Below are 18565 nucleotides of genomic sequence, written 5' to 3'. Positions count from 1 at the left end.
GTATTATAAACCCAAGTGCCCCAAACCAATTCATGATTGGGTTTCAGTCATACGATGTTCCCATCTCTTCACTAGTGCACTTTCCTACCCATCAATGTCCCCAGTGTCCCTCCCCCACTACCTCCATCCTACCTCTATGGCAGACACCTCTCTCTCTCTCTCTCTCTCGCTGTCTCTCTCTCTCTTTCTCTCTCTCTCTGGGTATCTCTCTCTCTGTTTCTCTCTCTCTTTCTCTCTCTCTCTGGCTGTCTCTCTCTCTTTGTTTCTCTCTCTCTTTCTCTCTCTCTCTGGCTGTCTCTCTCTCTGTTTATCTCTCTCTCTTTCTCTCTCTCTGGCTATCTCTCTTTGTTTCTCTCTCTCTCTCTCTCTCTCTCTCTGGCTGTCTCTCTCTCTTTGTTTCTCTCTCTCTCTCTTTCTCTCTCTCCCCCCCTCTCCCTTTTAGGCCATGTGGTTTGCTGTACTGTTACCAAAAGGGTATCCTGTGTATTATATATATTATATAGGGTATATCCTCTCTCTCTCTCTCTCTCTCTCTCTATATATATATATATATATATAGCTGGAGCAAAAGAACAGTGGGTAGGACCTTGCACATGGCTGACCTGGGTTCGATTCCTTCATCCCTTTCAGAGAGCCTGGTAAGCTGCCAAGAGTATCCTGCCCGCATGGCAGAGCCTGGCAAGCTACCCATGGTGTATTCGATATGCCAAAAACAGTAACAACAAGTCTCATAATGGAGATGTTACTGGTGCCCACTCGAGCAAATTGATGAACAATGGGTGTTCAGTGCTACAGTATTTTATATATATAAATATATATATAAAGGACATATATATATGTCCTTTCCTTTCTGTGGGCTGGAGTGATAGCACAGCGGTAGGGCGTTTGCCTTACGTGCAGCCAGCCTGGCTGAGCCGGGTTTGATTCCTCTACCCCTCTCGGAGAGCCTGGCAAGCTACCGAGAGTATTCAATATGCCAAACACAGTAACAAGAAGTCTCACAATGGAGACGTTACTGGGCCCGCTCGAGCAAATCGATGAACAACGGGAGGACAGTGTTTGTTTTTTTCCTTTCTGCACTCAGTTCTTGTCCAGAGTGATCATTTCCAACTATCAATGTCATAGTCATCCCTTCTCTGTCCTAACTTCACTCTTCCCAACCCCCTTTTTGCAAACTTTCTATCGTGGACCAGTCCTATTGACCCTCATTTCTGTTGTCTTTGTCACCAGTTTTTTTCTGGCTCTAAAAAGTTATGACGTTTGTAGCTGCCTTAAAATAATACTAATTTCGGTTTAATGAACCAAGGTAGATAATGCTTGCTGTTTTTCATATGAGACAACCGAAGCTCTCTTGGATGACTGAGGCAGACGCAGAGGCTTCACGCTTTTTCAACCTTCCAAGTTGCCTCTTAGTCCTTGGTGTTGCCAGCGGATCAAATGAGGCGAGCAGTTAGAATCTGCACAGACCTCAGTTATGTTAATGGACATGCAAATCCCGCTAAAGTTTTTTTTTTTTCCATATTACAAGATGGTTTCTGGAACTGGTGTGAGGCACACAGAACACAGGAAACTATCTCTTAAGGATAAGAATGAAGATGAGTTAGTGTTTAGGGGTGGAGGTCTGGTTCCTGAGGGGCGGGAGACCTTTGGGCAGTGCCCTTAAACCACCCCATCCAGTGGCTCTGGGACAAGCAGAGAGCTAGGCGGCAGCAGCAGAGAGAGCTCCCGTTGGCACTGCCTCTTCCACGGATGACAAAGCCAAGGACAGCGTGTTCCAGCTTCAGCGGGAGGCAAGCTGTGCATTGGAGGTAAATCTCTGGCTTGCAAAAGGTTGAATAAGATGCTTCTTTAAAAAGCTTACAGTTGGCTAAATTTAGGGTAGTGAACACCATCAGGCCAAGAATATTCTTTGGCCTTACGCCCATAGCATTTTCATTTGACTGGGAATTGGACGCGTTTTCACTTCCTCCCCGTTTCTCTCTTTACTCTCAGCACCTTAGCCTTTGGAAGTGGCAGGCTGCCTGCTGGTAGTTGGGTGGCTCAGCAATGACTCACGTCCCTGTTGGTAATAAGATGGCCCTGTTATTTTGGGGGGAATACATTTACATTTTCTGTGGCTGATTGGGTGTGCACTGTGACTTGTTTCATCCATGAGCAATGTAAAGGAGCCTCTGTGACTCTCCTCTGCTCTTTGTCCTCCGTGTTTGCTTCCCCGAACTGTATTCCTGTGTCTGAAGCTTTTTTTCAAAACGAGATCTACATCAGCATGAGGTCAGTGCAGGCCACAGACAATGGCTCTTAGATCATCTGCGTATTGATGATTCCCTCCCTCCACAGCGTCAGGACTGCTCAACTTCCCCCACACCTCGCTCATCAGAACGTGAAAGCAAACGTCCAAGTCTTTGGAAGATTGAAAGGCGGTGAGACCAAGAAAACAGTATGGACTCTGGCATTAGCAGGTCCAAGTTCAAAACCAGTTTCTGTCATTTCTTGGCCCAATTTTGTGAGTGTCTTTCTGTGGAATAAGTTGCTAACACTCTTCTTACTTGCTGATATTTGGCTTAAATGAATGCACATTGGTGCTGCTGTGTTGAGGGGTTGTCCTTTCTGTTTTCTCACAGGCAGCATTTTGCCTGACCTTGTTACTTATTCCTCTGACCTGGGCATTGCACATTCAGCAGCACCAATTCCTGGCTCAGTACCATAACTAGTTCACTGTCGACTCCAGGGAGAGTCGTCGATTCGTCGATTGCCTCGAGCAGGCCCCAGTAACGTCTCTTTCATCCTAGCCCTGAGATTATATTCAAGGCTCTTTAGGAGAATGAGACCCATCATTGTTACTGGTATTTGGCATATTTGGTACGCCATGGGGAGTTTGCCAGACTCTGCCCTGTGGGCAGGCTACATTCGATAGCCTGCAAGTTTGTCCAAAGTAGGAATGAGATAATAAGATGTCATAAAAAGATGTCCTGATAAGATGTTGCGCGGCCGCGCGGTTTTGGGAGCTGGATTTTATAGTCTCTGAGTCTTGGCCGCTGATGGGATTACACGGCGCCAGGGGGCCAGGTGGTGGGTGTGACCCCCGCCTACTGGAATTTGGAGGATCTGGGTGGAGGATGCTCAACTCCAAAACGAGTAGGCTTGGAGATCTCGGCCCCTGAACCCGCGTGGCTTTGTCCCTCTGCCAGTACCTTCATGTGTGCGGAGAGTGGTCTCGGCATGGTGGTGGCTGGTCCTGGAGGTATTCCGCTGCCGGAGCCCTGGTCGGGGCGGGAAGGAAAGCTCAACCCGCTCTCCTCCAAGGGACCCCGGCGAGGAACAGCTAGGCGCAGGGGCAGGAGACTGCACTGTTCTCGTCCGGGAGCTGGATTTTATAGTCTCTGAGTCTTGGCCGCTGATGGGGTTACACGGCGCCAGGGGGCCAGGTGGTGGGTGTGACCCCTGCCTACTGGAATTTGGAGGATCTGGGTGGAGGATGCTCAACTCCAATCCGAGTACCCTGTTTTTATGCTAGAAACTTCTGCTTTGGTCTCACAGCTTTATTGGCTTGTGCCTTAGACCTGAGTGGTTCTTTATTGCAATCATGAATGGTTGAGATTCACTCATTCAGCACTTCTCTCTGCCAACATTGTGTTGTGCTGGACCCAAAGCCTCTGTTCTCCAGGTTTCATCGTTAACAGGAAAAAGATAGGCATGTCGAAACGATAAGTAGAGCAAGGTAGAGTGGAGATTGGTAAAGATCTACAGAGGAGGTGTCCCTAAGCTTGGGGAATTACTGAAGACTTCCTGGAAGAGAAGACATTTATATTGTCATATTAAGATTTAAGCCTAGGTAGCAATTAGCCTAACAGAGGCAGAGTAGGGGCATTTGAGGGTGCTGAGTGCCAGGAATGTATCTGGGAAACATGGAATGGCCTACGCCTTGGAAGAAGCTGGCTTCCTCTTTATCTTAGAGAGCCCCTGAGAGGCAATCACCAAAGGTGAGTGGTAAGAAGTGTCCTTTGGTGGAGTATTGTAAAACGTATTTTAGAAAATATCCTGAAGTAGCCCTAGGGTGGTATTTTCACTGATTAATGAGGTAAGTGTTCCAGTGCATTTGGGTGTGGAGAGGTTCAAGATACATGGGACAGTCTCTCTGAGTTTTATGGCACCATGCTAAATGTTAAATGTTCCTTTTTTTTTTCTTTTTGGGTCACCCCCAGCAATGCACAGGGGTTACTCCTGGCTCTGCACTCAGGAGCTACTCCTGGCGGGTGCTCAGGGGATCATAGGAGATGCTGGGAATCAAACCCGAGTTGGCCACGTGCAAGGCAAATGCTCTACCCGCTGTGCTATCACTCCAGCCCCTGTTCCTTCTTTTCTCTTTTTAAAATTTTTATTATTTTTTTATTAAAGAACTATAATTCACAAAGTTATTGATAGCTGTTTTAGGCATATAATATTTCAGCACCAATTCTACCACCAGTGTCAACTTCCTTCTACCGTCTTTATTTTTTTATTTTTTAGACCACACCTGGTGATGCTCATGACTTACTCTTGTGCTCAGGGATCAGTCCTGGCAGACTCGGAGGACCATATCGAATGCTGGGTATCTGACCTGCATGCTGGGCAAATACCCTACCTGCTATACTATTACTCTGGCGTCTCTCTCAAAAATGATCCAACAATTCTACTAGAAGAGCCAAATAGCAAAATAATTCTGCATTTGTTTTGGTGCTGCCTTTAATTAGAGAGGCAGCAGCAACCCAGCAGCTAGTGAAGGTCCCCTCCAAACTCCCTTGTTTTGTTGATGTTGAACCTCCAAAATTCTGGACTCTGTGGCCAGGATCCAGGAGTTGCAAGGAAGCTTTTGTGACTCCTTTGCCTGTAACCAACAGAGGGCTTCTCTGAGGACTCTTGCCGAGAGATCTGGAAAGGCTACAACATGGAAGTGGCAGTCACTGCTTTGAAGAAAACTATGTCCCAGAGCAGCTAGCGATTATCCAGCAGATCTCAGGTCAACAACCTCAGCTCTGTTGCTCGATTTGGGACTACGCCTGGTGATGCTCAGGGGCGTTTCCCATCTTCGGGAATGGCCACTGAAGTGCCTTAACCCACTCTCAGAGATTCCAACAACCACAATTGGGGACTTGGTGATTTTAGTGAAGACAGTTGTGGAAGTCGACCAAGCCAAGGTTGGGGGGCTTGGGGTTTGCAGTGAACCAGAACTGAGCTGAGCTGCAGCAGAGGCCTGGGAAGAGGCTACATTGTACCCGAGAATGTCCAGCACAGAAACTTCTCTGGCCTGTGACTTAGCTGAAACTTCACTGGAAGCATTTGTGTAAGCTTCTCCCCAATGCTGATGGCTACAGGTTGGAAAGGCAGAAGTTTGGGCAAGTTATTCAAAGGGTTAGAGCCTTTGAAGGCCTAAAAGATCCCTAGGTATAGCAGTCAGGCCTCCTGTGGAATTCTAGCCATGCTCTGTGGCCTCCTCAGCAAGGGGCAGATGTGGACCTTGACTTTGGCCATGGACCTGGAGGTTGTTGGTGGATCCAGATGACAATGAGATGTTAATGGGGGACCCTTCTCTGAGCTCTCCTTTACCCTACCTCCTATACTTCCCATGACCCAGTCCCCCAATTTGCCACCTCTTAGCCTTCCTGTTGTGGTGATTGAAATGATACAGGCCACAGGCCACATTGCTGCGTCCCCGTGGGGCCCTGCTCCTGCCTTCCTGCCCTCACTGCTCAGGAGCACTATGTCTGGTTCCCAGAGCTATTTGTCATCATTTGGGAGGTAAGTTTTGGAATTGGGAGCGTCCATAACATTTTCCGTTTACAGAAATGGTCATTGCGGTGTGTTTGGCAGGTGGGGAGGCATAGCTTGTGATGCTGGGGGCTACATTTAGCTCAGTGTTTGGGAGACCATGTGGTGCTGGGGAACAAGTCCCAGGTTTTCGCCTGCAAAGTGATATGCTCAGCTCACGGAGCAACTTCTGGTCTGGTCATTCTGCATTTCCCACCATTTTGGCTGGTGAGGAGTTTCAGGGATGCCATCTCCCCTCAGATCCCAGCAAGTGCTGCGGGAAAGGACTTCTCTTTGTCTGGTGGATTAATCATTCTTGCCTTAGGTTAGGGGCATTGATGTGATAACAAAAGAGGGGAGTAAACTCAGAGCAAAAGGAATCAAGAATAAGGTCTAAAGCTCATGCATGTTGCTTCTCTGGTCAGCTTGAACTCAACCTGCTGCCCATGACCCTAGGAGCCTGCGGGCTGTGGGGGTCAGGAGCTGCTGTCCTTTGCAGTTCACTGTGCAGGCCTTGGAAGTTGAGTCTGACTCTGTGTTTGTATCCCAGCCTTCTCTGTCGGAGCCTGTAGGCCCAGTCTCTCCACTGAGATGATGCTTACTACAGTCCTAAGTAAGCCCAGTATCTGTCCTGGCTAGTGCCCTGGGAGGACTTTTTCTCCCTCATTATTCTCATTCAGTCATTTTCATCTCATTCAGCCATTTCAGCTCAGATTAATGTTGCTTTTGGATTTGGTCCCCTGATGTGGCCATGTATGCAAGGCTAGGGTAGGCTAGGAACAGGTCCTTCCCCTCGTCCCCTCCGCCCCCCCCCCCAGCGCACCCCGTCCCCCCCACCGCCCCCGCCAGCACACGAGTGCGAGCACACACACACACACACACACACACACACACACACACACGCACCCCACAAGGCAGAGCATCCCTGCATCCTGGAACTTATCATTCTCCTTGAATCAGCTGTGCCAGTGGGGCCCCTGGCACTCTTAAGTAACACTTGGGAAGTCCTCCCTTCCCCTCCCCCCCCAATATTTGTCAACTATAAGAAGTAACTTTGAAATGCGCAACTCTCAAATGTAAGAGAAGGACCTTGAGTTCTTCCCAGCAGCCTTTCAGGAGGCCTTCCTGGAAAGGCCTCCTGACCTGGCCCTTTGCTAAGGAATTAATCGCCACCCAGAGCCTCCATCTATAAGTGCTAGTGGGAAAGCAGGGTGTGGCTGAACCCCCTCTTTCTCTTTTTTTAGATCTGACTGAGTCCCAGCTGCTTTGGACTGAAATGGCCCTGGGTTCAGTCTCCTCAGTATGCCTGGGGCAACCCCTTGTGAGGGAAGTGAAGTGAGGGGCTGCACTCGCCACAGACTCCAGCTGGATTTGGGGAATCTGGCGAATTAGATGAAGATCTGAAGGATGCCAGCACAGGGCTATGACAGGGTGTTTGTTGCACAGTTGTTGCTGTTGTTTTTAGCTTTATCCTTTTCCTGGCTTTCACTGGGCTGCATCCCCAGACTGATAGGACGTTTGCCGTCTTAGATTTAAGTTGTTTAGGTCAGGCTTGGGGCCACTTCATGGTTCTGAGTTCCAGGTTCTCATCTGTGCCTGGAGGTTCCCACATGGCTCCCGATGTTTCAGTTTTTCCCAAAAGGTTGCTCACATTAATCCATTCTCTGCTGCCTCCCTCTTTCCAGCCAGAGTTTGGAGCGAGTCCCCATTGTCAGGGCCCTCCCTGCTGGGATCAGAGCGCCTCCTGGACTGGGTGCTGTGGGCCTTCTCCCTGGGTGGTCCAGCTGCCCTGACATTCCCCAGTCCAGATCTCTAGGTTTTCACACAATTGCTGACCCACAGGATGTTCTTCCAATCCTGGATGGCTGTGAACTGATTTTTCTCAGGAGAGAAGCTTTGAGACAGACCAAGGCCCATAGGCCCTGGGAGAGCATGTGTGGCTTCCTTGTCTATCTCAGTCCCTGTCGCTGGGCCAGAGCTAAGTCAGATAGAGGGGAAGAAAGGAGGCAACTCTTTCGCACACCAGTCCTTTTTCTCGTAGTGTGGCCTGTTCTTTTAGAAGCTTCTAGAACCCTCCAGAAAATGGGAGGGTGTGAGGACTCTGATGGTCTGTGTAAACAAAGACCGAAAGGGTCTCTGCAGGCTTGCTCTGTGGACCCCACTTCGGGTTTTTTCTCCACAAAGCATCTTCCTAGTCCTCCCCCCACATCTTTCTCTCCCTCCTTCCTCCTTGCCACTTTATAGTGCTCCTCTGCCTTACTGCTGACTCATCTCTGCCTGACATCGGTCTGATTAGTGCTCCAGTGGGTTCTCAGAGGATTTCTGCTGTAGATTGCAGCATGCCTTGCAATGACATTATTCTCCAGTGTCAAAAGGTCTGAGAAGCAGAATTCATCTTGCTCTGGGGCTTAAATTAAACCTCATCGTATTGCTGCCTTACAGTTTATTTGTGAGGTCGTTGGCTGGGTGGTGGAGGGAGGTGCTGAGAGGTCACTCCTGCTGATACTTGGCCAACCAAGTGAGGTGGTCCAGTGCTAGAAGCCACAAGGGCCATCTGTGACGCTTTAGGGGTCTCCAAGGGCCACACCCAGAGGTGCTTGAGGGAGCAGGCAAGTACTGAGCACTGAGCTCGGCACTCTGAAAATGCAAGGCAAGCAAGGTTCTCAGCAGTCTCTCGGGCCCCTCTCTCTGCCTGAGGTGAAAGATAAAAGTGTCTCTCCGCACACTGAGGGCCTCATCTTGGGAGGGAATAATGCCCAGTGAGTTACAGGGTGTATTTTTGGCAGACTCTGTGAGGTTTTTCATTATCAGTCTCATGAGGCAAACAAACACTGACTTAGTACAGATATGTGCCCAGGACAGGGTGGTCGAGCCCTGAGTTGGGATGACAGAAGATTGGTTCCTTGATGGCATCTGTCCCCTATGACTGAGATGGGGAGACCCACAGGCCCAGCTGGACTCTCTCCACCCTCTTCCGCAAAAGGCAGGCAGGAGGGAGAAATGTGGAGGCAGCCGTACTCCTCTGGAATCCATTTATGTAGCAGAAAGGATTCTAGGATGAGTTTTTTTCCCTTCATTTTTACGAGCAGATTTCTCTCTCCCTGTTATATGGGAAGATTGATTTCCGTCTTCATAACTTGTTCCGGGAGATGAGGGCTTGTCAAGTAGAAGCATTACAAATCACCCCCAGCACAGGGCAGCTCTGGAGATGGAGGCTGTGACTCCAGAGCTCATTATTCACTGGTCCGCTCCTCCAGCCCTCTGCCTGAGTTTCCAGCCTCCAAGCATTCGTGTCTGTAAAGCTTGCGGTGGCAATTTCCAGGTGGTCTTGGGCAGGTGTTTCAGTTCCTGTTTTGGGGGGACAGGGGCTGGGTGGCAGCTGCTGGGTGCAGAAGAGGCCCTGGGAGCTGGGCTGAATTGGATGCTGGGCTGAGTCGGGAGCAGGGGTGAATCAGGAGCCCGGATGAATTAGGAACAGGGTCGAGTCGGGAGCCCTTCCTTTGCCATGTGTGCTGCTAGGTTGCCCAGGTTTATAGCAGAACCTCAGACTCAGGCGTAGAGATGCCTCCTGGCCCGAGGGGCACACATGGCACAAGTGGAAGCTGGGCAGGGAGAGCAGGGACCCGAACCCAGTTCTGTTTTCCGCTGTATGGAGAGTCAACGAGCCTGAGGGAATGCTTCTGAGGAGTCTCCAGAAAGCTCCCGAGGTTGTCTAATTTAACACAGAAAACTCCCCACAGGTTATCTGGACTTTTAGAGTCGGTCAGTGTGTTCCTTCTGGGGTCCTATTTGGCTTGTAGCAGGGCCTCATTGAATGTTTATTGAAATCCTGAACTCCAAGATTTGAGCAGTAGCACTCAGTATTACACATGGCGTACAGAGGTGAGAGGGCATATCATGAGGGACACAGTTCAGACACTCTGAAGAGCACCCCCCACCCCTGGAGGGCAGGACACACCCTATGCCAAGCTCCGGGCTGCCAGCAGCTCCTGTTCATCTGATCTCACAGGATCACCACTGATCCCTGCCCATGTTCATTTAGATTCTGCAAACCCTATCAGGAAAGAAGCTAACATTTCCAACGTAGACTTTCCTCGTCATCCAGAGCAGCCTCATTATGTAACTTGAGAAGTTGTTGGGATTTTCTTTGCTTCTCCGTTTGTTCCCGCCTCTCGTTGACTTGACTCATGGTTGCTTGACCGGAAGAGACTAAATAGGCCTCCAGAACGCACCGTGCAGATCTGCTCTCCTGCTTTGGTCATGGTTCCCGCTGCACATATTGAGTTTCTGGGTATGTTCTCTGGGTCCCTGCTAGCCTGATCCCAACTCTGTCTTCACTTCGGGTTTCTGAATTTGAACCTCTCACCCAGTAAGCTGGACCAGGTTTTATTATTAGTCATGCCTTTCTGTCCCATCTCTTATAATTGTCATTCAGGTGAGGGAGAAGTTATTTGATATGTTGAATACAGAACACACTGTCAGATTATCAGCTGATGGAACTTTGGCCCATTTAGGGGTCAGATGAATTTATTAACGAGAAGAGGCTCGCTGAATTGTCTCCATTCCCAGGGAGTGCTGGTGGCTGCATAGATTGCAGGATCAAGTACCTTTGCCCCCTTTTCAGTGCTTTTACCCCTTCAGACTCTGGTGCCTCTCACTTTCCTAATTTAGAAGAAACACCCAAGCTCCAGTGGCAAAGGAAAGAGCCAGTATAAAGCTCATCTCTTTTTTATTTTCCCCTTTCCTCTTTCCCATCTTTTTGTTGTTCTCATTTCTGCAATGTACAGAATTCTGCAAAGGTGTCCCACATTTGGTTGCTATGTCCACACACCTTTTTATGTTATGGATTATGTGATAAGGTTGCAATAGTGTTTAAGTTCGTCATATTGATATACAGCATTACTGAACCCTACTGCCATTAGATTGTTCGTTATTCTTCACAGGTGTCCTTACATCACCTCTGGCCTAATATACCTTCACCACCACTCTTCTTCCACTTGTTTATTAGTAGTTATGGTTTTGAAATGTTGTTCCCTCACTTTACCGCCAACAAAGTTGCATACTTGTTTTTAGTTGGGTGCGTGTTGGGGCTCACATATTGTAGCCATAGTGCTTGTATGCATTTTTTTTCGGTGCTCATACACGTGTTTGGTTGCCCGCTTGCTCAGTTTGGCACACTTGAGTTTACTGGTGGTCTTGTGCCAGAGATTACACAGATGGTTTTGGGATCAGCAAAATCAAACCAAATCAGACGCCAGCTGCTTCTCCGTTTGACACAGGCTTGTAGGGTGGTTCTGAGGGAAGTTGTACTTTCACCAGCCTCACACTTGATCTGCCATTGAGTGACTGAGAGCCCCAAGAACCTTACTTTTAATGGAACTGAGCACATTCCTGCTGTGCTCATTGCCCTTCCTCACCAATACCTAAGTTCCTAGGAAGGAGAGGAATTTCAGACACCAGGGCCCAGATTGCTAAGGCTTCTTATCTCCTGAGAGTCAAGACCACGGGCCATTAGCCAAGTTTTATAGTTGGTTCCAACAATGAAGCATAAGATGATCCCCATGGCAACCATGACCAGACTGGAAATTCCAGCTGGTGTTGCCTCCTGGAGCTGATCATTGGCTATGGAAGACCACAGACCCTCAATGGAATGAGCTCTATGAGACCCATGGTCTCAGACTGGTAATATTGGACAACAGCCAAATTCTGTAATGAGTGAGCAGGAGCAAACTAATTTGTTAAGCTGTGTAGGGGAGTGCCAGAAACAGAGATCTTGAGATTGGAGACATAACCTGCACTTTTTTTCCCCCTAGAGCTGTCCAGGCCATTACATTATTATATACATTATAGATACACATTTTGTACACACACACACACACACACACACACACACACACATACATTACAGTATGCTTACTCACTGGCAGAGGAGCGCGACTGTGCTCAGGGACACCTAACCTGGCTTGGTTAGACTTGCTTCTTGCTTCCTCCTGCTGAGTCATCTAATGTCCTCTTCTGTCTCAGCATCAACCATTGCTTTTATGGGCCATCTCGTGTTTCTCTAGTCCTTTCATAACAGTGAGACCTTTGGATGGACTGGGAGTGTAGTCATTGGAAGTGAGGAATGCCTTGGGTGTAGAAGCTGCCTCGTGCCTACTTCCTAAACCCATTCTTCCTATTTTTAAATGGAATTAATTGTCATTATTAATGATTGTTGGTGATAACTACAAAGCCTGGGCCTAGCGGCAGGTCACTAAACCCTGAGACAAGAAGCTATGGTATGGGACAGGGTCATATACATGTTCGTGGGGATTTAGCTGCTTCCTGCTGGGTCCTGCTGTGCCATTTCTCTGCCTGCTTTTCTGTAGATGCCATCCATTCTGCGGTGCATTCCCACATTCACCTTTCTTTGCTCTCCATCTAGAATTAGACATTTCCACAGCCTCAGTGGCCTAGCACAGATATGGCCTGACTCATAGGCCTTCCGTGCTGAGTAGAGGTGATCCTGGACGTCTGAAATAGGTTAGAATTAGGAAAAAGGAAACTCCGGTATGAGGTCGTAGTAAGAAACTGCTCCCCTCAGCCTCTTATTCCGTTAGGCACTCTGCCACTTTTACCACTTTCTGTGATGGGCCGCAACACAAAGCTGAACAAGACAGGCTGCTGGCTGAGGAGGTGCCTGAGCTGTGTCTTTTGTAAAAAAATTTTGGGTTATACCTGATAGTGCTCAAGGGCCATTCGTGGCGGTGCTCAGGGGATCATGAGGTGGTGGGGATTGAACTTAGGGCTTCTGCTGTACTCTAGCCCCTTGAGCTAACTTCCTGGCCCCTGAGTGGTATCCTTTAAAACTTTTTTTTGGGGTCTCTCAGGTACTCAGGGAACCCAGTGGCCACTCCTGGGGACACTGCGCCAGCCCAGTCAGTGGTTCAGTGCAAGTCAGAGGATGCAGGGCTGCTTGGACCCTGTGATGCTAGGGACCACCAGAGCCACTTGGCAGTGCTCAGTTTTCCAGGTGATGTGTAGGAATTCATGTGGTGTTGGGGATCAAACCATGTTGGCTCCAGGCTAAAAAGGATATTAAAAAAATAGAAAATATGACAGTCAATTATGTATATAAACTTATAGGCATATATATGTTATTTATATATGTATTTATTTATGTGTATGTATGTATGCATAAATATACATACATATATGTATATTTCAAGCTTCCTCCTGTGCAGCTCTAGTGCCAGATCATTTGTCATGTTAAGTTCTCAACCTAGGTACACATAACTGCTGCATTTGGAGATATTTATTCCATTGAGAGCAAATGGAACGTCAGGGGCTAGTCCGTTTCTCATGAACATTGTCTTCGTGAGATTCAACTGCAGATTAACCTTCCCACACTTATGGTCAAAGTCGGCCAGCATTTGTGCCACCTGGCTGATGTTTGCTGTTATTAGAACGATATCATCAGCGAAGCAGAGATGATGTAGTTGCCGACTGTCTATCTCCACTCCCATTTCATCCCATTTTAGTCATTGCACGACTTTCTTGAGGGTGGCACTGAAGAGTTTCGGTGAAATGGTATCACCCTGCTAAACTCCTCTCTTTACATTGATCACTCGAACCCCTCTCTTTACGTTGATCACTTCCTTGTAGAATGGTGAGATCCTGGTCGTGAATCCATAATACAGCTCACAGAGGATCTTGATGTACTGAGTTTGAACACTCTGTTTGACTAGGGCTTCATTGACCGCTTCAGTCTCAACAGAATCAAAGACCTTCTTTAAATCAATGAACGTTAGACAGAGAGGTGTCTTGAACTCCAGAGAAACCTCAGTGAGCTTGGTCACTGTGTGGATATGGTTGATCTTGCTGAATCCTTTTCAGAACCCAGCTTGCTTGCATGGTTGCCCTTCACCTAGTGTTCTGCCTATTCTATTCATGATGACTCGAGTGAACAACTTGTAAACAATGGACAACAGGCAGATCGGGTGATAGTTGCCGATGTCGTGGATGTCTCCCTTCTTGTACAACAGAACGGTCCTGCTGGTTTTTCCTTTGGATGTAATCTTGCAATCAGACAGGTAGCATGTGAAGAGCCGAGCCAGTGTATTGATGAGTATTAGTGGCAGATTCTTTAAGTGTTCGGGTATGACCTTGTCTGAACTGAGTGCTGTACACTTCTTTACCAACGAAATAGCATGTCAGATTTCAGAAGGGAGAATGTTGGGAATGACATATCCATCCTGTGGAATTTGGTATGTGGGCAGGTGGACGTGGTTATCAAAGAGATCTGAGTAGAAGTCATGGATAATCTTCTCTGTAGCCCTTCTGGAAGATATGATAGATCCATCAGGACATCAAAGGGCAGTCATCTTGGTTTTATAGTTGGAGAAGGACAGGGGGGCATTGCAAATACTCTTCCCGGATTCTGCCGCATCAGCCAAAACTGCTGCTCTTCTCTATTTGAGGTGATCTTCCTTTATCGCTTCTCTGCATAGCTTTTCAAGCTCCGATGTAAGCTTGTGATTGCCTGAGGCTTGTACCGATTGCCTGAGGCTTGTGCCGAACCATGTTGGTGAATGAGCTCAAGAGTTTCCAAAGACAGGCATCTGTTTGTGGCTTTCACACTCTTGGCATTCCTCGCACAGTCATGGAGGTGCTTGAACCAGTCGATAGTATCCTGGTCGATGTTGTCAATGGGGGCATCTTCCCATATTGCTGCAATAGTGCTGAAGAACTCCCAGTTGGTGATCGTTCTGGGAGTTCTCTTCTTAAACTTTGCAGCCATTCCTCCCTGCTCTTTGAAGTAGAATTTTGCATGAAGGAGACTGTGGTCCTATCCCATTTAGAATTTTGGGACAACAACGATATCAGTCAGGCAAAACCATCGATTGAATATGATGTGGTCAATTTCATTGTGGAACTGCCCACCAGGAGACTCCCGTGTCCAAAATTGTTAAGAGGACGAAGAGCCTCTGGCTCTGGGCACACCTTTTAATTCCACTGTTCTTCCTGCATTAACATATGCCTCAGAGACCTGGGCTCTACAAAAACAGGATGAGAATACTATTTGGGTCACCCAAAGAGGAATCAAAAGGCTGTGCTTGGAGTATCACTCAAGTGAGAGAAGGAATCCGGAGTTCTGACCTCTGTCGATGATAACAGATCAGGGATGCTACTCATTTACCAAGGTGTTGAAAATCAGATGGGCTGGACATGTAATGTGATTTGGAGACCACTGCACTAGAGCTGTTACTGACTGGATTCCACGGACGTCAAAAGAACACCTGTCACCCACCTACGAGATGGTTGTACTTCTTCGTTAAGACCCTGAATGAATGGTTTGAGGCTCTTTGTGTTCCTGGAGCAAGCAGACGCCATTAGGCTACACTAGCATGCAATAGGGATGAATAGAGACTTTACTGGCGCCCGCTCAAGTAAATCAATGAACAACGGGATGACAAGTGATTACAAGTGATATTTCAAGCTATTAGTGTAGCTACATAGTCTTTTCTTAGCTCACTTTTTAAAAACTTTTAATATTGCTATGATTATAACTATTCATGTTATTTTTGCAGTGTCAGCTATTGCATGTCAGGCCTTCCCACGTGCAAGGCAAATGCTTTACTGTTGGGATTTTGGCTCTTTGGTGGCATCATTTCAGATAAAATTAGTAAACCTCTGGGAAAAGTCAGTGTAAAAGCAGTTCCTTTGCCTGACCCCACTTCTTTGTAGTTAAACCTAATTGGGATTTATATTAACCTTGCGTTTTGGGTATAGAGGATGGGAAAGGATGCTTTTCACAAGGAAATGGGTTACTAGACAGAGAACATGTTCTGAAAACATACATTGTGCCAAATGAGCATTGGCTCTTAGAGGTTATGAGGGAGCTGCTCCCTATTTGCATAATTCAGTGGCTGGCGTATATCTGGCATTGCACCACTTTGTACATTATCTCTGACCTTTATGCTTCTGCAAGGAAGGTGTGCATTATTCCCCACGTTTTGCAGATGTGAGGCTGAGCAATCATTTTCTCTCTGTGTATTTTTAAATGGGATCACAGTCCCTGGGGACTGAAACTCTAAGATGTACAGCTCTGGGGAAGTTGATAACCATGCTTTCTCTGCTTTCCCACACAGTGGCACAGAGAAAACAGATGGAGAGGGATCATGTGTTGAGGTGCTCCTGTTTTGGGGTGTCACTGAGGACCAGATACCCACGACTTAATTTAAAACGCTTCAAGTATACTTTTTATTGATTTGTTGATTGATTGTTTTTGGGGTCACATACACCCAGCTATGCTCAGGAGTTACTTTTGGCTCTGCACTCAAGAATTACTCCTGGTAGTGCTCAAGGGACCATGGGATGCTGGGGATTGAACCCCGGTCAGCTGCATCAAGACAAATACCCTACCCACTGTACTATCACTCTGGCTCCTACTTATCCCACCTGCGTGTAAAGTTTGGCAAGCTACCCATGATCTATTTGATATGCCAAAAACAGTAACAACAAGTCTCACAATGGAGATGTTACTGGTGCCCACTCAAGCCAATTGATGACCACAGGAGGACAGTGCTACAGTGCAGTGCTTTTTGCTTTTTTGGGTCACACCCAGCGATACACAGGGGTTACTCATGGCTCTGCACTCAGGAATTACTCATGGCGGTGCTCAGGGGACCATATGGGATGCTGGGAATTGAACCCAGCTCAATCGAGTGCAAGGCAAATGCCCTAGCTGCTCCAGCCCCTTTAATTTTTTATGTCAACTATTTCCCCTTGAATTTTCATTATTGTAAGCATAATAGTGGCCACAACATCTTTTTTTGTAAATTAATCTAAAAAATAACCCCAGTAATTGCTGATGAACTAGGTTCAATAGTTCAGAATATTTAGAACCCTGAAGCTAAGGGGTTTGCATTATGTTGAGTGCTGTTTCACACATACTCGCTTCACTGTCTGTCTAGTTTACTATTTTATACATTATCAGTCATTTTTTGCAGAGGTGCTCAGAGCTAACTCTTGACTCAGCTTAGAATTTACTATTCGAAGTCTTGGGGGACAATGTGGCATGCTGGGAATTGAACCAGGTTGGTCAAATCCAAGGCAAGTGCCTTACTGCTGTACTATCACTCTGGCCCCACTTTCTGACAAATTTTTAGATTTGATTCATCACTGTAAAAGGTGGAGAGGAACTGATAAGAAGTGGAATATCACAGGACCAGAATTTAAATCTTCAATAAATCAGAAAAAAAAAAGAAAGCTTTTTAAGTGTCTGGACTGATAATAGAAGTGCTGTGTGCTTATGCTCTTGATTTTTTTGGTTTTTTTTTTGGTTTGTTTTTGTTTTTTGTTGTTGTTCTTTCTCATACTTTCACTTTAACACCCTTTTTGGCTATAACAGTTTTCTGAGATCGGGGCTTGGTCTCTGACTGTGACTCTCAGGAACTTCGTTTACCTTGTGATGTGATATATTGGATACATCTGCTCCCTAAGCCCTTATTAGATTTGCAGTTTTCATCTCCATTTATGGACTCCTGAGTTAATGGGGGCCTTATCTGAATTAGAACTCAGTTCCTTGGGTAATATGCAATAGCATTTAAATGTGTATTGGGCACAGCCAATGTAGGGGATGACTCTGGAGTGTCCATTTTTGGTGTAGTGGGAAAATGAGCTCCTTGGACTCAGTGAGACAGCACTCACACCAGGCCCTCTCTACAAGACAGGAGAGATGGTAGAGAAGAATTGACTAATACACAATAAGTACCAAGAATCAGGTCAATGAAGAAACAGAGGAACATGTCCCATATGAAAGAGCAAGACAAAAACCTCAACCTGACTGTAAAGAAACAGATTTAAAGAAACAATCTAATGAAGAGTTGAAAGTGATGATTATAAAGGTGCTTACTGGTGCCAAGAGAAGAACTAGGAAAAAAATTTAAGCTTTATAATTGATTGAAGTTCTGTGATTCATAATATTATAAATGATGGGTTCTAACACCACACCCATCACCAGTGTACATAGCTCCCTCCCCCAAGGCCTGAACACTCCTACCCCCATAATTCATGTGTGTAAATCAAGGGCCTGAACACTCCTACCCCTCATAATTCATGTGTGTAAATCAGTTCTCCCGTCGGATTGCCTTTGACCCTTTGTTCCTTCCTGCTTATATCTTTAACTCTCGTATATGAGAGAGATCATTCCCTATCAGATATATCCCTTTCCCTCTGACTGACTTCACTCAGCATGATAACCTGTAGTTCTATATGTGTCATGGAATATCGCATGCTTTTTTCATTTTCTTAGAGCTGCATAGTATTCCATTGCATATATATATACACATATATATATATATATTCCACAATGTCTTGATTACATTCATCTGTAGTTGGACATTTGGGTTATTTACATATCTTATGGATTGTCATGAGTGCTGTGATTAATATAGGTTTGCGTATATCCTTTTGAATTAGTGTCTTTGTGCTTTGGGGATAGATATCAAGAAGTGGTATCACTGGGTCATAAAGGAAGAAGCAAAAAATTTAAGAAAGACCCAAACAGAAATGAAAGGACTGAAGGATGTAACATTACAACTGAAAAACATAATCTTGCAAACTAAATGAGGCAAAGGGGTACTAAGTGAGCCTGAAAATAGAGCAGTAAAACTCATTTAGACAGAATAGCAAAGTGAAGAAAAAGAATTTAAGAAAACTAAAAGGTACCTGGGATAACAAAAAGAAGAACAGTGTTCACATTATAGAATCTCTGGGAGAGAAGGAAGAGCCAGAAAAA

This window comes from Sorex fumeus, unplaced genomic scaffold (assembly GCF_029834395.1).
Source record: "Sorex fumeus unplaced genomic scaffold, SorFum_2.1 ptg000169l, whole genome shotgun sequence".
NCBI classification, from domain to species: domain Eukaryota; kingdom Metazoa; phylum Chordata; class Mammalia; order Eulipotyphla; family Soricidae; genus Sorex; species Sorex fumeus.
This window is presented reverse-complemented; position numbering follows the sequence as displayed.